Below are 21615 nucleotides of genomic sequence, written 5' to 3' on the forward strand. Positions count from 1 at the left end.
AGACTAATACATTTGTATTTGTATTAGAAATGGTGTAGTACAAATCTTTATAACATATTACAAAATTAGATACACCTAGTAATTTATGATAAGAGATACTAAGGTCTCACAAAAACCTAAGAAAGAAAAACACTAGAGATCAATAGATAGAGTATAGAAGAACAGCAAACAAGGATGGATTTCTAGTGTTATTTAACACATAGGTTGTGATACTATATGAAGGTGTTTGATCATTCCACAGTATATACTTATTTACATGAGAAAAAATCCTAAGGAAGGTTTAGCTCACTAAAAATTAGTGAGACAACACAAGATCATGATAGGCTAGGAATTGTGGGAGTCTAGTTAATAGTTAGGTACTTAGTCTGGGTTAACACAGGGGCATAGCCAGTGTGATTTGAGATAGGGTTTAAGCTTGCTTTTAAATAAGCTGACAGAGGATATTGAAGTTAGCTGGCTTGGGAGGATGTTCCAGGCTTTACCTGCTGTATTGGAGAACAAGGTGTCACCAGCTAAGTTGTTGGATTTTGATATTTGTACAAGTAGGTTATTAGCGGAGCGTAAGGTCTTGAGGTTATTATAGGGGATGACTAGGGATGTAAGTATGGGTGTATTTTGAGGTAAATACAGGATCTTATGGGCTACTATTAATTGATTGAAAAGTTTTAAATTTGGCAGCTCTAACCATCCTAACTGATTCAGATTGATACAGTGATGAGTTCTATAGGAGGACCCAACTGCAAATCTGGCAATATTGTTGTAGGAGGATGTAAGTTTACTCAGACTACTTCTACATATTTTGGTATAGATAGGGGAGGCATAGAGCAAGGTAGAGATGAGGTGGATACGAGCAATAGTAAACCTGGCTGGAGGTGTAGGAAAGGGTTTTATTCTATAGAGGGAACCTAGTTTCTTGTTTACTATTTTTATGGTGTTATTAATGTGAGGTTCAAAGGACAAGTTGTTATCTATTAGTACCCCAAGTAGTTTGGTGGTTGGTTCAGGAGATATTATAGTTCCATCATTTGAAGTAATAGTAAAGTTAGGTGGGGAGGTTCTGCGGGTGGGGGTAAATAGTAGCATTTTTGTTTTTTTGGGGTTAAGGATGAGACTTCTTTGTAGGAGCCAGTTTTCAACTGTACTAAAGGTAATTTGGGTTAGTGACTGAAGTTCTGATTGAGAAGCAGCAGCGCATATGAGTGTGGAGTCGTCAGTGTATTGGATACAATCAGCTTGAGGAATTACAGAATGAAGGTCATTTGTAAAGTTGGAGAAGAGTAATGGGCCTAATATAGATCCTTGCGGGACCCCTAGAGTGACTGGGACGTGGGAAGATAAAGTATTTTCCCATAGTACAGCCTGTTGCCTGTTATGTAGGTATGATTGGAACCACTGTATAGTATGGTTGTCCAATGACAGGTTTGGAGTGTGTCTATAAGGAGGTGGTGATTCACCATGTCAAATGCTTTGGACAGGTCAATAAAAACAGCTGAGGATAGAGTATCAATATTATGATTGCTGTTAATATGGTTAGTGAAGGATAAGAGAGCAGAGGTGGTGCTATGAAATGGTCTAAAGCCATGTTGACAGGGTGCTAATAAATTGTGATCGAGTAGGTAGGTTAACAGTTGTATGTGTATACATTTCTCCATTATTTTTGCCAAAGGAGATAGAATAGCTATGGGCCTATAATTGGACAACTCTTTGGAGTTACCGCCCTTATGCAGGGGAATTATGTGAGAGACTTTCCAGATTAGGGGAATAGATCCTTCAGAAATAGTTCTGTTAATGAGGATGGATATGGGGTAGGCTATGACTTTAGCAGCTTTTTGCAAGTATTCTGCAGGTAATTTATCAGCAGAGAGAGTGGTGGGTTTAAGTTTTTGTATGAGGTTACAGATAAGTGAAGTGGGCACTGGCTGAAAATGAAATTGATGAGAATTATTGGTAAAGGTTGTGGCAGAGCCTGGGATGCTAGGGGATAGCTGGTTGGCTAGGGATTGTATGGTTTCAGTGAAAAAAGTATTAAACGAGTCAGCTATTTGGATGGGATTGTTGTGATCAGAGCCAGAAGGAGAGGGAGTACTTGAGGATCCAGGGTGTAGGAGGTTATTGATACCTCGCCAGAATTTTTGGGGATTATTTTGGTTGGTTTGTTGTAGTTGGTAGTAGTAGTTTCTTTTATCGGCTAATATGGCTTTTTTTGTTTAATTTCTTAGCTGTCTGAATTGCAGGTGGTCTGAGGAGCTTTTTGTTGAGCGCCATTTGGCCCATTGTTTATTTCTTTGGAGGATTTTTTGTTTGGTCGTTTTGATGAGCCATGGTGCCGGTTTGGTTCTAATTCTAACTTTGCGTAATGGGGCATGGCTGTCTAAAATGGTTAGAAATTTAGAGTTAAAGTATTTCACGGCATTATCTATTGGGAGGTATTTCAGGGGTGACCAGTCACAGGTGACTAGTTCAGCTTGAAAGTGAGCAGGGTTAAAATTTTTGGTAGTGTGAATAGTTCTACAGATGGCAGAGTTCAGGATGACAGTTTTTGTTCTGATTAAATAGGTAAGCAAGTGACCACTTATGTCCTCAGGGAGGGAGCCTGTTTTATAGTTTAGTTGGGGGGTATTAGTGAGTATCCAGTCAAGGGTACTAGTTTTGTTGTTAGTTTTATTGGTGCGGGTTGGGGATGTTATAGTTTGGGTAAAACCATATAAGTTGATATGAGTAGAAGGCTGCTCAGATATACAGGAGTTCCAGTTAATGTTAAAATCCCCAAGTATAATGGTTTCTTGGGGCTAGTTACTTGAGAGCCAGCTGAGGATAGCCTCTAATGTGTTGATGTTATTGCCTGGGGAAAGATAGACACATAATAAATATATGGCTTTGTTTTTGTTAAGCTGAACCTTAGTTAGAAGAATTTCTGCATTGTTGCAAAGTGGAGGTTTGGAGTCTAACAAGGTAACTTGCAATCCATTCTTATAAAGTATGGCTACGCCTCCTCCTTTTTTAGTGTTATGGTCACGTCTTATGATATTATAGCCAGGGGGTAGAACTGCACTGTCTTGTATTGATGGATTAAGCCATGTTTCAGACAGACAGAGAATGTCAAAGGAATAAACATCAATAAGGGCATGCAGGTGAGCTATTTTGTTATTGATGCTACAAATATTAAGATGAGCTATCAGGAGAGAGTTGGGGGGCTTGGTAAGTGTCTGTGTGATTGAATTTGTTGGTGTATCAGGCTGTGTAGCTGTGATAGTGGTGTATATCACCATCTAACAGGGAGTGGACATGAACTTTTAGGATGAGTTGTAGAAGTTTAAAAATTAGGTTCTTATTTTTTCTAGCTAGTGGGTTACATTGAGAGATGTGATGGAGTCTATGAAATATGGCTGCTGAGCACTTAGCTGAGCTGGGGAGGTTGCTAACACTATGAGTGGAGCTGGGGGTAAGGACAGAGGTGTGTGTGATGTGGGTATGCAGTCCTAGGAATCTATGGTGTTCATAGAGAGTAAGTAGATAGGGAATGATAAGTATAATTAGGAGTAGTAATAAAGATAAGGGTTTACAGGATCCTTGAGCCATTTGTTTAGGTTAAGGTGGTTAAATGTAGGGATATTTGTGGATAGAGTGGTAGGGTAATGGATAAAGGTAAATGAGTGATGGTTCTTTAAGGGGGAGGAGATAGGGGTAAAGTGAGAATATAATAGAGGTAATAGCACTTTAAGGGGAGGAGTTAGAGGTTGGTCCTAATGCATAGGGGTGTGGCAGTTAGAGTATAAGTTTAGGACCACTGGGGGCGGGTGGCATTTGGGGGCAGGGTAGGGGAGCGGAGTGAGCCCGCAGGGCGAATGGAGCAGGATGAGCCACAGAGGAGTTCACCCTAGGAAAACAATCAGAGGAGCAGTAAGCAAAGGTAAGTAAAGCAGCAGAGGGTAAGGTGACACAATGCCTTGATAATAGAATATGCAGAGAGGGTTGGCAGTGAAGAATATTAGAAGAAAGAAAGAATAGAGTGGGAGTATTAGCTCTTCCAGAATATTAGATTCCAAGAGCCTGTAATTTACTTAAAATTGGAGTCAGAATGGTGGTCTAAAGGAAACTATTGCCCTCTAGTGGACAAAAGCTGTATAGCAGAGGCAATATATACTGAGAAAAGAGTGCAGGGCAGTAAGTATGCTATAGAGGATTGAAGAGGAAGAACAGTAAAAACACTTGTAGTCTAAGAAGGGGGAAGGGGTGACAGGTATGGGAGCAGATAGTAAAGGCTGCCGGCTGTCCTGGCTGGTGAAAGTAAACTTACAACCTAGGATATCTCACACTAATTGTCTTAAGACTTTGGTTTAAAGTACGTACTTTACTTATAATTAAATTCCCTTGGGGACTGTAGCAGATATAATTAAATTCCCTTGGGGACTGTAGCAGAGGGAGGAAAGGTTCAGTTCCTTAGTTAGGGGAAACCGCAGTGTGTTGAGGAGAATAGTTGTTTTCAGCATGCAGGGCAAGTTCTCCTTAATACTGGGAAACCAGGTTGAGCAGTTTACTTATAATTAAATTCCCTTGGGGACTGTAGCAGAGGGAAGGAAAGGTTCAGTTCCTTAGTTAGGGAAACCAGTGTGTTGAGGAGAATAGTTGTTTTCAGCACGCAGGGCAAGTTCTCCTTAATACTGGGAAACCAGGTTGAGCAGTTTACTTATAATTAAATTCCCTTGGGGACTGTAGCAGAGGGAGGAAAGGTTCAGTTCCTTAGTTAGGGGAAACCGCAGTGTGTTGAGGAGAATAGTTGTTTTCAGCATGCAGGGCAAGTTCTCCTTAATGCTGGGAAACCAGGTTGAGCAGTTTACTTATAATTAAATTCCCTTGGGGACTGTAGCAGAGGGGAGGAAAGGTTCAGTTCCTTAGTTAGCGGAAACCGCAGTGTGTTGAGGAGAATAGTTGTTTTCAGCACGCAAGGCAAGCTCTCCTTAATACTGGGAAACCAGGTTGAGCAGTTTACTTATAATTAAATTCCCTTGGGGACTGTAGCAGATGGGAGGAAAGGTTCAGTTCCTTAGTTAGGAGAAACTGCAATGTGTTGAGGAGAATAGTTGTTTTCAGCACGCAGGGCAAGTTCTCCTTAATACTGGGAAACCAGGTTGAGCAGCTAAAATGCATGTATTTAAACTTATTAGAAACACTAACCATCCAACTCAATACCATATTCATGGGTGTCTTTAATTACTCTGCTACTAACAGGGAACCCTATACGACACCAAACGTACATGCACAGGGATTCCTGGATTTTGTAAATACAAACTCCCTGAACCAGATAGTCAGTACACCAACCAGGGGTGCAACCATGCTGGATCTGGTCCTCACTAATATGGGAGATTGCTGCACACACCATACTGTAATGCCTTTCCTGGTAAGGTCAGAGCACAAAATGGTCTTCTTTGAAGTAAAAATAAAACCTGAACTCCCAGCTAAACATGGAATATTCAGGAACTATTCTAAGGCTAGCCTCCTGTATTAAGTGAGAACCTGGCAAAATTTCAAGCTCCCATAAACCCTCAGAACACTGCTGCCTATGCAGAACTGTTCACAGAAAACCTATACAAGAATGTTAATAGCTGCATAGAGGCAGCTGTACCCAACAGGACAAAGTACAGAACTAACTCAAAAACAAGCCATCTTGATAGAATTACAAAATCAACAGGCTGTATAACAGGAGGAAAAAATTCATGGCAAAAATTAGGAGGTGCCGCACCAAGCAGGATAAAAGCACTCTCATCAAACTAAACAAACAGCTCAGGAGACAAATAAAGTCTACCAAAGCCAAATTTGAGGTATGTTTGGCCTCCCGGGCCAAGGACAACCACAAAGCATTCTTTAGCTATGTCCACAACCTCAAAGGCAATACACAATTGTGTGCAGAACTCATTGTGAGTGGAGGCACCAATACTGAGCCAGAAGAAATAGCAAACCTCCTTGCTGATAAATTCAGCTCCAACTTTACCTCTTTCTCCCCCTCAACCTTTCCTTGTGGAACATCAAATATAACTCCCCTGACTATCACTAGGGAACATGTCCTTAATGCTCTCTCTAAGACCAAGAACACTGCATCAATGGGCCCAGACAATATCCCAGGATGCCTTCTAAATAACATGAAACATGACCTATCAGGGCCTCTGGAATTACTGTTTAACTGTAGACTCAAAACAGGCTTCATGCCTCATGTATGGAGAAAGGCAACAGTCTTCTATCTGCACAAAGAAGGGCCATCTACAGACTCTAGAAACTACAGACCCATAAGTCTCATTAGTCTGATATGTAAAGTCATGGAAAGAATTATCATGGAGATGATCAACAGAGATATAGTAAACCTCCAGACACTGGATCCAACCCAGTTTTTTTTTTCAAGGGCAGATCATGCCTACTTAACGTGGTGGACTTCTTCGAGGAAGTCACCAAAGCAATGGATGAGGGCAAAATCATTCACACTGCCTACCTTGACCTGGCCAAGGCATTTGACACAATACCCCACTTGGGCATTGTTGACAAACTCAAGAGGATAAGTACAAACCCATATATCACCTAGTGGATAGCCAACTGGCTCACAGATAGGGCCCAGGAAGTTGGAAATGGGGAGCCTACCTCTACAAAGAGGACAGTCACAAGTGGAGTCCCTCAGGGATCAGTCCTTGGACAGCTCCTTTTTGGCATTTACTTCTTACATATCAAGGCCAATGTCAGTGGTCTTTGGCTGACTAAATTTGCAGATGACTTAGGGACACACATAGATAGTAATCTAGACTTTGACCATCACATGCCTAGAGTGGTGTGAAAATTATTCTATGTTGCGCAACTTATAAACAAAGGTATTGCATCTAAGTCCAAGGAAGTCATTGTTCCACTGTATTCAGCATTCATCAGACCTATCACTGAGTGCAATGTCCCCTTTGGCATGTACCTAACCAGGCATATACAACAATTGGAACATCCACAGAGGTTCCTCACTAAAAGAATACAGGACGTAAGTAAAATGCCCTATGCAGACTGCCTCAAGGCCCTATGCCTCTATTCTGTTTCTTACAGGCTTTTCAGGGGAGATATGTGCCTGGCATACAGGGCATTGTTAGACCCCACTCTAATGGACCTCCTGCATATCCACAAAACAAACAGTGCTGGAATTACCCATTCTAAAGACTTAAACCTTGCCTGTGATATAAGTAGGACCTCTGGATAGATAGGTATGTATCCCAGAGACTACCCTGTCTATGGAACAGGCTCCCCATCCATGTGAAGCAGAGATCCTCCCTGACCCAATTCAAGTGCAACTTGGACAGTTAGATGGGAAACTGGAAATTCATGCCTGGTTTGGCACCTATGTTTCTAATAGACACAGGTAACCTGTAAATGGTTCATGTCCCAGGCCCATACTTACACTTATCAAGGGTATCAGAACTTGTCAGAGATTTGGGATGCATGGCTAGGCTTAAAAAAGCCCTTGTGGTCATTAGCCTAGTAAACACCTATAACCTATATGGTATTCTGGTCAACAGTTTCTTGATGAACAAGTTGTTTTGTAGATGGTAGAAATATGTTTTAATTTCTTCAGAAGCAAATGTTAGGTCTGCTTTGCTAAGCAATGGATCAAAAGCTAACATAAACATAAATAATTTGAAACTTGATACAAATACACAAGTTACTGTTGAAGTTATAACAGTTGTATCAGAAACTGGTAGGCAAAAGGCTCCAACTCAACAACTCAAGACAGGGGTGGAAAGGAGGCATATAGCGAAGAAGAAGATCAATGGATTAGAGCAATGGCTTGTCAGTTTAGGAAATGTGTGTAATCTGGAGTTCCATAGTTTCTGGAAAAAGGGCATTATTTCTGTCACGTACCAGAAAAAGAATATAAAATGTCCAAAAATGTATTATTTCATTACCGTTTCAGGTTTCTAGTTTAATATTACAGAAGTTAAAAGTACAGTTGCTTGAGGAATACATTCATAGAATTCAGCATGTTTTTAGGCAGAATAGATTGGATTTCAATTTGTGTTTCATCTCTGAACACATAAATTAAATATATTTCACAATCTATGCCATATTTACATTTTTTTCTATAACATTTGATTCAGTTAATGACTGGCACTAAGAAAGCTTGGAATTAACTGACAGCTTTATAGCTGCAATACAGGCATTGTATATCCCAGAGGGGAAAAGGGTCAATATATCTTCACAGGAAAACTGTCAGGACATTTTAGCCCATTGGTTATTTTTAATCTATATTAAATGAGGGTTTAATATCATGGAAGAGAAGATACCTGTAAGACCCATCAGTTTCCAGCTATGCTGTGTACCCTGATAAAAGATCCTCAGTCTCATTTTCTGAGCATCTAAAGATCCTCAGTCTCATTTTCTGAGAATCTTAGCTCCAGCTGTGCTGTGTACCCTGATAAAAGATCCTCAGTCTCATTTTCTGAGCATCTGTAAGGCATTGTTACTTGGTTGCAGCTGTGCTGTGTACCCCAATAAATGATCCTCAGTCTCATTTTCTGAGAATCTGTAAAGCATCGTTACTTGGTTCCAGCTGTGCTGTGTTCCCCAATAAAAGATCCTCAGTCTCATTTTCTGAGCATCTGTAAAGCATTTTTATTTGGTTCCAGCTGTGCTGTGTACCCTGATAAAAGATCATCAGTCTCATTTTCTGAACGTCTGTAAAGCATTGCTACTTGTAATTTTCTTCTATGTATAAATTGTTCTAGAAGAGAAGTTCTATAACTGAAAGTTTAAGCATTGTGAAATGAAGTTCTGAATATATGAACAAGTTATAAAATTGTATTCCAAATTAATTGAAGACTTTCATCCTTGAAAATTATTACAAGTCTGGATGATCTGGAATAAGTTTTCTGAATACTCATATTAGGACACTACAATATGTGGTAAAGCAAAGCCATTGTATACTTCATTGTGAAAAAAAAAGAATTGTTACAAAATTGCACAGTGCTAATAAATAGTTCAAGATGGGGGGTATCAGAGATGTCATAATGTTAAGAAATAGGTAATTTATTTATTTATTTTTCTTTTTAGTTTTAATAGCATTAGCAATACTTTAAGTTGACAAATATCACAGAAACATTGAAAATTCTTCATTAAGCTCTGTCTTTGGTCATGATTCAATTCACTGTTTGGTCATGAGGAAAGAAAAGCTTTTTCTTATTAAAGATCTTGTGCAAATCAATAAAATCATAGTGGACTAGCTATTGTCAAAATGCATTTCCTCAGCAATTGCTTACCTTGGCTGCCTTTTTATCTTTTTTTAAGTTTGCATTCTCTCCAGAGCCATAACATGGTCTGCCCTGATTACTTTGCAGGAAGTTTTGCTTACTTGCTGACATCATGTTGTGGTCAGCATAGTCTAGTACATAGTCAGCAAGAGTGGGACAGGTATATATAGAGAGAGAATTTTCAGATCATGTCAGTTTTACTTGTATTTCTGTCTAATTTTTAATTCTAAGGTTAGGTATGTGTTGCCAGTTAATCCATTCTTCAAAACCCCCATGCATTTTCTAGCACTTTTATAGGAAACAAATGTGAAGCCTGCTCCTTTTTCACTGTCACACAAGCACATTCATGTACAGCACAAAGTCCATTACCCTTGCCTCTGATTTTGCCTAATGTCACTGAATCTTATCATTCATCTTCCCTTGATTTCTGCAGAACACTCCTGATTTTGCCTCATGGTTCTTACCCTATCTATCCCTTGTAAAACATTACATTTTCTAGTAAATTGCTGATTATTACATTCTGACATTGATTCTAGATATTGGAGTTTCATACTTTATAGTTCCTTTTGCCCTGAAAATCCATGCCAGTGCAAGACCTGTTACATTAATAAATGGACCTACTGCACTCAGACTGTATATACCATTAACATGACAGAAGAAAGTGATCAGTTCTACAAGTACAGGAATTGCAAGAAAGACCCAACTTTGCATCATCAAAATGACAAGCAATGATGAAGTAATGACAGAAAGTCCTGCCCTCTCTGGAGATACAATGTTTGTGAACAGGACATAACAATAAAATGAAACAACAACATATCTAATAAATTGGACTTGGAGGGCAGGAAACCATCCTGTTAGCACAGAAGAAAGAGAAAAACTAAAAAAGTTAGGTGGCTATGAATTTTGTTAAGATATTTATGCTTTGAATGGGTTATAGGGTGATATGCTCACAGAGAAAAGATCAGGTGGGAGGAGTCAAAGAACGAATGATGGATTTTTTAGAGTTTGTATAAAAAATAAATGATGGATTTTTTAGAGTTTCTATAAAAATAATCATAAAGTAAAATAAACCAATGAGGTGTATTTTGTTCATAGCAAGTTAGCCATAAAAATCTAGTCAGATAATAGATGTCTTGAAACTTCCCAGAACCCTGAAGTATTCTAAATTCTATTGTTGTACTAGGGTGGCCAGCACAACGAAGTAAAACATAAGTAATGAATAGATAGAGATGGGGATGGCAGGAAACAAGGGGAATTGTAGATTACATTCCATTACTTTTTATTACTATTGTACTGTGATGGCCAGTACAATGAAGTAAAACATAAAACAATAGTTAGATGGGCAGACAGATAAAAGCATAGGTGGCTTTCTTTATTTCAGATGCAGAAAACAAAGGGATTTAAAACTCTTCCCAGATTACCTTAAAAGAGAATGCAAACCAAGAACAAAGAAGGACTAGGTACCCCATATTCTTTCCTGTAGGTTTGGGTGGAGACTAGAAAGCAGTAAACAAGAAGAAATAAAATATTAATTTCAGAAACTGGCAGGCAATAAGTCCAGACAGGGTTGGTAAGGATGTAGATTATAAAAGCACATTTTTAAAATTTTCAAAAAAGAAACTACCATATAGGGCAACTATATGATTTGTGATGCCGAAGTCAGTATCTTTCTGGTATGTTTGTATTGGTTTCTAGTAATGGGGTTGCATGGATTTCTAAAAATGCCATGCATACACTAGGAAGAGAGTCTGCACTCTTACTTGTTTTCATATTAAACTGACTAATTATGGAATGATGGTTAAAGCATCAGCTACCAAATAGAACAATACACCACATAATGCAGCACTCTGTTCTCACAACTGACAGAGCACCTATTTATTAGTTTTCTGGTTCTGTCCCCGAAATCCACTTTTGTTTCAGTCAGAGCTGTAAGTCCCAAATGCTGCATTTCCAGCTAATACTCTTCTTGTCTGTGAGATGGGAATGACACCAAGAATTCCTTCATAATTTGGGCCATGAGTTCAATGTGGAAGACTGGCTCAAATTGTGCAATAACTTGATGGCCTGCCTCAATGCAATATTAGTGCAATACTCAGAAATTCGAGCCAATTCACCCATCATCAGGGGTAATAGTAAGGCCAGAGAACTGTCTCATTATAGTGCAATATCTAATGATAGTCTGTAACTCAGTCACAGCGCAATACTTATGAATGTATTATTTTGAGAAATACTCAATTTAAGTCTTTAATGCAATCGTACCTCAGTACTGTGCAATACTCAAGCAAGCAATGAGATTACTGTATAATAAATGTTAAACTGAGTTTAATTTATGTGCAGCAGTAGGACTATTAATATAGAACATTATGGCATATAGTAAGTAGTTATATATGTATTCATTTCCTGTCATAGTAAGTCTATGTGATATCTGCACATTTGATTCCAGAGATACAGACTTTTGTTCAGTATTTGCATGTGTGTGACTCTGAATGACAATAAAGTTTACTTTGACTTTAATGTTGCATCACAGAATTTACTACAGTCATAGCAGAATTTGACTTGTATATTATGGAACTCTTAGAAATTTCTCTGGTATATGTACTGTATAAAATCCAAAGGGTAGAAAGGGCACAGACAAACCATTCAGTAAATCTGCAAGAAAAACACAGCCAACGTGCACAAATGCAAATGACCCTTTAAGGACATCAATGTTTCAGCTACATGGCTTCTGAACGTCCATAATTTCTTTTCAATTTTTAAATCTTTATGGTTACATTCAGGTGAATAAAGCCAACCTGGACTACCTGTGGACATGCATATATCAGCCTGTTTGTTGACCTCATCAGTACAACATAAGGGGAACGTTTGGCTATATTTAAAAAACACAGGGTATTTAAACCCAGCTGACTCCTATAAAGATTTAAAGTGCCTGCAAAATGTCCCAACTAACATCCAAACCAAATGGTAAAAAAGACACAAAGACAAACCATTAAGTAAAACTGCAAGAGAAACCCAGCCAAGCTAGAATTTTCACTATGTGATACCATAAACCTCCTGTAGTGGAGACCCATGGGATATATGCAAATGACCCTGTACAGATATCAAGTGTTTCAGCTACATGACTTCTAAACATCTATGACTTTTTTATGTTTTAAATATATATATATATATATATATATATATATATATATATATATATATATGGGTCTACTTCAGTCAATCGAACTTTTACAAGTTCAAACTGCATAGGGCTGAGACCATATTTTTGAATTTGTAAAAGTTCAAAAACTGATGTAAAACCACAAAAAACAAAAAAACACAAAATTAAACGTCTATAGCTAGAATTTTCACTATGTGATACCATAAACCTCCTGTAGTGGAGACCCATGGGAATTATACAAATGACCCTGTACAGATATCAAGTGTTTCAGCTACATGACTTCTGAACATCTATGACTTTTTTTTTACATTTATATATATATATATATATATATATATATATATTTATATATATATATACTTCAGTCAATCGAACTTTTACAAGTTCGAACCACATATGGCCGAGACCATATGTTCGAACTTGTAAAAGTTTGAAAACTGACCTAAAACCACAAAAAACAAAAAAACACAAAATTAAACGTCGATAGCAAGGGGGCTTTGCCCCCCACCCCCACACTCCCTTTACTTAAATATACCAACTCCGAGATTGCACTACATTGCGGAAATGGGAAATCTTCCCTTTCCACTCTGTACGGAGATTTCCATTCTGTCAGATCAGACTTTTATAAGCTCGAACATATGATCTCGACCATATGTGATTCGAACTTATAAACGTTTGATCGACTGAAGGGGACCCATATACATATATAAATATATATATATATATATATATATATATATATATATATATATATATATATATATAGAGGTGTACTACATGTTAGCAAAAACATTCAAAGCTGGCTGCCTAAATGTCAACTGCATATGGTTGAAAACACAGAAATCGACACCACACTGTGCATGCTCTAAAAAACAGCCTCAGCTCATACAACTTCCACATTAAAAATAAAACAAAAAACAAAGTAAAACATTTTTTTTTTGTAGGTGAAAGCCCCTCTGCAACCCCTGTACCCCTTCACCCCTGCTAATAATATATACCAACTCCAAGATTGCACAATCCCCAGGGAAAGAGAATATTTTCTTGTTGTTGATCTTGCTCACCTGGCAATCAACTGTCTAGTTTTTAAAGGTAGGAAAAACTGAAAGGTCACTACATAAAACGGTATATGAACATTACTAAGATACTTCAAAATGTAATATTAATAATGCCCTATAAAAGTACACAACAGTTTTTCAGAGTTTCAAGGGATTTCACTTCACTATTTTGGATAACATTATTCCAAATGTCAGAGAAAGGAGATGGCAATATCAATTGGAATATAAAAAACCCTCTGTGGCAACTTAAACTGAATGGTACTGTTGCTGCAGGATTTCATGAAAATGTATCCATAGCCCCTGTCTTAGGTTAAGGTCAACAAAATTGTAAGTACTAGTGTGGGGTATAAATAAGCAAGTTTTAACAGACATTTTATTTGATATTGATTTATTTTATTTGATTACTTTTAGTTTAACTGTCATAATAATAAATTATTTAAAAAAAAACTTTTTTTTCACACTTGTATGTTGTCCAAGCAAACTGAAAACAAAATAAACAAGTACTCTTCAGCTGGTTTGTATGAAGTTAAACATCTAGATTATCCACATTTATAGTCATATTCATATCTGCATACCTTTAAATGTTGTGTTTCCCATGGGTACAGTTTGATTTACTCTTATTGTTTCACTAGTTAAATATTTACAGTAAAGATCTTGGGAAGCAGAAGTGGTACAGTGTTTCTTTAAATGGCAAACATCGATTTACACAACTTCATTTATAGAATTTCAAAGACTTGCTTCCTGATTTGTTTCTGAGGAAGTCCTTCTGTTTTTTTTTAATGTGAACAAAAGTACAAAAGCTTCTAGTAGTGTTCTAAAATATTATTTTAATTACATCAATAATTTTTTTACAGGGATGGACTTGGATTTCCCAATTTCCTTCATTTTGTTGTTCTATGTTAACTCTGCACCCTTGAGTTGGTAACTGCCTAGCTGACAGAACAAAAATGTTTCAGCAGTGATTCCAAAGTACTTTTAAATCAAAACACTGCACTGGGGAGTCAAAAAAACAAATGCAATAATAATTGATTAATGTCCAACGAGAACACAACACATAACACTAGTGAAACAGAAGGTTATCGCTTTCGTTTACTTCCACATTCATGCACACTTCTTCAGAACCATAATGTTTCCAATTAACAAACTGCTCTTTAAAATACCTATACTATTAGCATATCGAATTGACCAACCAGTCGTGCTCACTTAATTTCTTACAAACTTTAGAATCTTTGTAACCAACTAATCAGTGAAGTAATGAACTGTTGCTATGCAATCTAAGAAAAATGCAGCACCAACAATGTATAAAATGTGAACATGAAATGCATTCAGTCTTAAAAAGACTATAATAAGACACATCTCTAATTTTTAATTACAACAATTTCAAAGCCTTCTAAAACTTCAAAATAAAACAATTATAAATCCAACTCCAAATCTTTTAGATGTATTTAAAATACTTGTCAGTGAGATATTCTCATTAAGACCTGGGAAATCCTGAGAACTAAGATGAACTTGCCACTGCAGCTCTTTAGATTCTAGTATTGCCTCCCATGGGACACCCTGTGGGTCAATAAGAACATTTTCTAAAGTTGCAAACCAGAATTCTTTACTACTAGGGCAGTGTAAATTATGCTTAAATAAATCATTAGCCAAGTTCATTTTACGCAGGTCATACAGATGTTCGCATATCCTTCTATTAAGGGGCCTCTCAGTTTTCCCTGTGTAGTATGAATCACATGAATCACAGCATGTAATATAAACTACAAACTTAGTAAAGCAACTGCAATTGCTAGCCAATCTTACTTTAGTTTTCTGTGATCCGACACAAAGTTCAGAGGCCTCAAGTATATACTGACACTGACTACAGTTCTCTCATCCTTGTATGTTTGGGGACGTTGAATTCATATTGAGATTCAAAAACATTCTTTAAATTTCTTCTCCTTTTATAAACAAATTATGGTTTATCACCCAAAATTTGTGTTGAAGTCCTATCTGAGTTAAAGATAAACCAGTAGTTCGAAACAATGTTCTTTACTTCCAAAGATAAAGGATGAGATCCCGTAATGAAGCTTTTGGTAGGGTTTACCCTTGTCAGTGATTTCTTGGGGCCCTCAACTTGACCCAAAATGGGTCTAAATCTTTTACCTCACTAGGACTTAACACCTTCTCTAATGTCATCAAGAAATGACCTCGGATAACCTCTATCCTGAAACATTGCCATTAAAGTCTGACACTCATTCTCAAAATTCTGATCATTAGAAATCATTCGGCTTAATCACAAAATTGTTTTTTAACCAAAGACCTTTTTTGATATATAGGATGTGAACTTTGAAAATGCAGGTATGAATTTGAAAATGTGGGCTTTCTGTATATAGTGGAATGAAATGTATCATTTTTTTTATATATGATAACATCCAAATAATTTTCTGATGAATACGAATAAGAATAAGTGAACTTAAGAAAAGACATAGATGAGTTTATAAAAGTAAAAAATTATTGTAGTTTGCTAATAGAATTGTGCCAAATATAAATATATCATCCAGGCAGTGAGTATAGAATGACTAACAATCATTGAATTGGGAAGGAATTATTTTGTACTGCCTTATTACTTTGTAGTGGTTAAACTGGATTGGACTGGAAGGGCTGTATGCTATTTATGCTTTCTAGTGACAACTTGCATTCTAACAAACTCCTTCAGGCATATCTTACCAGCAAACAGGCTTCTTTTCTGGCTACAGCAAGAATACTTTCCCCAGTCCTGCTGGTCCTTTTCCTAATGTACGTAAAAAGAAATAATTGAAACATGAGTCCATGCCTTCCACGTGGGCTGTCACTATGTCTCAGCCGATAATGGGTGACTCTGTAGTGGCCACTGCTGGTTCCTCAGACCACTTACCTACTTCCTTGATTCCCTCTGATGTAGCCTTTCTGTGCACTATAAATGGGGTCAAACACCTCCTCTGTAGCATGTGAGAACTGTCCAATTTGGTTAAGTATGTACTTTGAGATGATCTTCTTCAGATGACCGAGGAAAGAAAAACTTCTGTATGGGATGATATGCTATGTCCTAGACATTTACTCCTTAGGAATGTACCTAGAAAAAATGAAACACAAAGGAAATCAAACTGAAAATGAAGAAATGGATCCTGTCTGTAAAAATTATATTACCCTACAAAAGAAGTTTCTGACAATCATTCAACTCTGATTGTTATATGTCTTCTTTTAATGCTGTTGCTCCTTTCTCTGAGGAAGAATTTGATAGAGGCAGGGTTTGCACACATTGGACTGTATAGTTCAAGGCTCCGACTGTATGGATAGTGTGACCAATGGAAACTTTCTCCTTTTCTGTGACTATTCACAGTCTGAGAGACATGTTTGCTTGGGAACAGACAGATGGCTACCACCAGAGCTCAGCAGATATTATGATTTACTTTAACAAGAACTTTGTATAGCACCCACTCCTCAGAATTTGCCTGCTTTGGAGAATAGATTAGAAGCTGCCTGTAATGCTCCTGATTCTCTTCCATCAGTTCCTAAAAATCTTACAGCTGATGTTGATACAATTATTGCTATAGCTCAGACACAAAAACAAGTGTTTTGCCTCCTCTAACCAAAACTGGGAATGAGCGGGAAGGGGTTATTGGAGAGACAAGATAAGAAAGGTTTTTCTTCTCTCTCATTGGCCTTAAGAGTCCTGAATTACCAATCCAGAGGTTTTCCAGTAATTTACCCAGGCAATTCGGAGAGCACATAAAGTAGATCTGTTCACCTCCTTTCAAAACAGGCAATTAGACAAATTCTGTTCCAGGAATCCTTGAAAACAAACATGTGGAACAGATTCTATCTCAAACACTCTATGAAAATTGTTTTACATATCAGCCCCTTCACAAACACTCATCCTGGGATCTCATTCTTTTTCCTGAGAAACTGATTTTGTCCCCTTTTGAACCTGCCTATTTGGCTGAGGTGAGGTTCATTACTTAGGAAACTGTTTTACTTGTTGCTCAGACATCTGCAAGACAAGTACCTGAATTGCTAGCTCTCATGGCTGGAGAACCATATCTGGTTTTCCATAGAGAGATGGTCAGTCTGCGGACTAATACCACATTCATGACTAAGATTGGTTCAGAGTTCATTTTGAATCAAGTCATCAGTCTCCCATTCTTTTACACTGAGCTGGAAAACAATGGAGAAGTGATTATTTATACCTTGGATATGCACAGACAATGCAGGTATTACTTTGACCGAACTAAGTCATTGAGGAAAGCTGACCAGCTATGTATTTCCTATACGGAGTCTAAGAAAGGCCCACCTATGTCTAGGCAGTCTTTTCACTAGATGGTTGTTCTCTGTTATTCTGTTTTATTACTTCTGCCATGGCAAAACTATTTCAGACAGCATTACTGCCCATTCTGCAGGTGTCTTAGCTTCTTTGATGGCATATTGGTAAGAAGTGGACTTTAGAAGCATTCCAGAGGAAGCTACTTCATCCACCATTAATACATTTACATACATTTACCTAACACAACAGATTGGATTGCTTCTGTGGATCTAGACCAGGGTTTGCAAGCACCGATCTCTTGGACCTTTATTCTTCCTCCACCAAGTCTGGGTAAGCTTTGGTAATCTACCCATAACTTACTTCAGCAGTGAGAATGAGGTACACAATTCAACTGTAAAAGCTGTACTTACCTATAACAGCAGCTAGTCAAATTATTCATTGCTGCAGTAGCCTCACTCACTCAGCACCCCAATTGCTGTATATTGTTGCTGTGGTTTACAAATTTTCTTGTTGAGATGATTGCTGTTTGTTGAGGTTAGCCTTTCAGTGTTTACCATAACTGTGGTTATTTCTGAATGAGCTCCTTTTTTTCTTTTGAGGCAAGACATTTTTAATCACTCTGGCTACTCCTATACTTCCTTCTAAAAGGGATTACTCTATAGGTAGCCAGAGTGACTATGTGGGAGAGGGATTATAGTTTTGGGAAGCTAACTGGGTGCTATATCCTTGGCAGGATAGAACTAATAGGCTACTGTAGGAATGAATTCAAACATCTACTGCTATGGGTAAGTGCAATTTACACAACTTTACTTTCTATTGTAAGCTGTTGCTAGTTTATTCATTCTGTTCTGGGTGATTCTAGTTAGTGTAATAGCTTTAGACTGTAGATTGGGAGAAACATATACTGAATCACTTCTACTCATAATCAGGGGTAAGGCATCTGTTTACCCTGTATGGCACCCTATAGAGCTGATTAGAGTTAGAGAATACAGTTTTGCAAAAGGTGTTCTATCTTAGCTACTAATTCCGGTTGACCCTTGACAATTGTTGCCAGCACAGTTGCAACATATTTAACTGTAATTTTTATGAAGTGGCTTTATTGACCGGAAAGATATACCCTGGGATTCAGAAAGAGGTTGATGAAGAAACCTTATCACAGAAGGTTTCTGCATTGCAGTAAGCCTTTCTGAGTCATAGACTGGTTTAACACTATTATTTTCGTTGGTGGGAACCGTAGATTGGAGTGCATTCTTGTAGTCAAGGCTGCATGCTGATACAGCAGAAAAATGGCTAGTATTAATTAATCATGTACTTGCACTCTTGTCTGAAAATGTTCATGGCTATCAGTTTACTCAACAATTATTCATTCAAGTAAAATTTTACTCAAGATGGAAAAAAAAGAAGAGATACAAATAAATATAGCAATGCCTTGTGGGAGGAGGTGGTTCAGTGTGTATGTATTTAGAAGTGTATACACATGCCTGTAGGGGCATGAATGAGTCCATATGAATGAGTGTGTGTGTGTGTGTGTGTGTGTGTGTGTGTGTGTGTGTGTGTGTGTGTGTGTGTGTGTGTGTGTGTGTGTGTGTGTGTGTGTGTGTGTGTGTGTGTGTGTGTGTGTGTATATGTGCTTCAGTTACCAACTGGAGTTTGAAGTGAGAAAGTATCCTCCATGCCAAATAAATACCTACATCTCTCACATACTGAATCATTGTCAGGGAGCAGTGAAGGGTTTTCAAAAACAGGAGGCAACTGTTAAAAGGAGGCAACTATTAACACCGCCTCAAAGTACATCATTCTATCAGGCTGTCTATGAAAGGTGCAAGGAATGACAAAGATGGCATAATGGCCAGTGCTATTGAAGATTTACAAGAAATCAAGATAGAATAATGATAATACACGTTCTGTAAGACAGAAAAGTATAACAGATTAGACTAGAATAATGCAATAGACTAGACAATGGTGATCATGGAGGATGTGGCTAAAAGATACATGAATATGAGGTCTGACTTTAGATACTTAATGACTCTAGACAGTCAGAGATAGTAATATTTCCAAAAGTAACAGCAATATGCAGTAACAGTACAGTAATCAGTTTTATCTGAAACATTTAAAATAGATAGTATTACCCAGTAGTTTCAAGTAAAACAACTGACAATAACAGCTTTAGTTTTCATAAGAGTGGAACAATACGTATAAGCAGTAATTGAATATTACAGACATGGTCCTAGAAAGATGATTACATACTTGTAAGATACCAGCTACAAAAGGGTGTTGTGGTCTTCTTCTCAAAAGAGATTTGTGGTCTGCACCTCCTTTTTTGTTTTCCTATCATCTTCTTGGAATGTCCATTAAAGTTCTGACAGCAGCATAACAGTGAAGATTACTGAACTGAGCAAGCCAGCATTTAATTAAGGTCTTTAAGACCCCCCCCCCTCCCCAGAAGCTTGCAAATCCAAACCCAGCTTGTATCCCTAAGCAAGCTTACAATCAGACAGGCACTCTGATCTGTCACTGAACCCCATGCTTAGGTAACTGTCATTTTGAAACCTCTATTCTCACCATAGATTGGTATACTGCAGAAGTGATCATAAGAAGCAAATTAAGTCCTTCTGGTGAACTGAATCAATAAGTGCCTATATGGAAAAGGGGCTTTGTGGTCTTCTCCTCTATCTCTGCTGTCTTCGATTATTTTCTTCAGACTGCAAATTAGAGCTATGTCAGTAGTCCACACCACCACTCTTCTATTAGGCTCATGTTCACTAACATTTTGATGGGTTTAAATAACATTTGTAAATGAGGGGGACCAATCTGTAGCAGTGCAACTCTACAAATTAAGGCAGATGACATGTTTTAATTACAATTTGGCTAAAAGGCTTACCCCAAAAGCTTTCCAGTATTGGGTATTAACCTGGTGTAATGGAGTATTATGTCCAATTATACACACTTTGATTTTTGGTATAACTTCCTTAACATTTTGATTGTATAGTTAATAAAATGTATAGCTTCTTTCAAATTTCGATTGTATGGTTAAAAAAAAAAACATGAGAATATAATAAGCAAGGGAAATGACTACAAATGAAAGAAGGGTTAGAGTTTAAAGCTGGATAAATAATATACTTCTGTTCCTGATAAGGGCAAAACATTTGTTTATTTTGGTGCAAAAAACTCAAGGCTAATTTTTTTTTGAAGACTTTTAGATGTGACCCCTATGCAACATAACAACATCAGTATCAGTATGGCTTGGAATGTCGTCGGATTGTAATTCACCTCAAAGGGTGAGCAGCTTAATTCAGAAAGGTGACAACATCATCAAAGAAAGGTAAGTGGTGAAAAAATATATTTGACTTGCAGCAATAGCTGCTAAATGTATGCAGACATATGTGTTTGATACTTTGTATTTGCATTGTGAAGTGTAAGTAGATGTAAGTGTGTCTTCAACCTACAAAAAAAAACCAGGGCAGTGATCCCAGATAATACTAGCATAATGCTAGCCACTTTGATTATATTAGTTTTAAATAAACTTTCAGATATCTACTACTTTAAGGAATGTTACACCATAGCATATGATGTGCCTAAAGAAAAGGAAGTGCAGACTAATTTAAATATAGGATTGGGTAGGTATTAACGGACTTGACTCTGCTTCCAGGCTGATAGTGTAATTTATCCTTATTCCTGTGTGCAATGGATTTATGGTTTAATTGGAGAACATGATAGTAAACTATTGGCAAGGTATTCAAAACAGCCATTTCTCAATGAGCCCATGCTCATATGTTTGTGACTAGAAAGAGAAAAACCTCTTTTCTCACAGTGACGGCTGCTTGCCTCTTCATGTAACAAAAAAAAAGTAATCCAAATGCT

The 21615-nt window shown here is 37.5% G+C and overlaps 1 protein-coding gene across 1 annotated transcript in view; it reads left to right on the forward strand.

Moving 5' to 3' along the window:
• LOC122808369 (free fatty acid receptor 3-like) overlaps window positions 1–21615 on the forward strand; it is a 181282-nt gene that overhangs the window by 21698 nt on the left and 137969 nt on the right. The window contains exon 2 of the mRNA XM_044079335.1: window positions 20947–21076. The gene's annotated coding sequence lies outside the window, so the exon portion shown is untranslated. The remainder of the gene's footprint in view (window positions 1–20946; window positions 21077–21615) is intronic.

This window comes from Protopterus annectens, chromosome 8.part0 (assembly GCF_019279795.1).
Source record: "Protopterus annectens isolate FY-2018-M chromosome 8.part0, PAN1.0, whole genome shotgun sequence".
Classification (NCBI taxonomy): Eukaryota; Metazoa; Chordata; order Ceratodontiformes; family Protopteridae; genus Protopterus; species Protopterus annectens.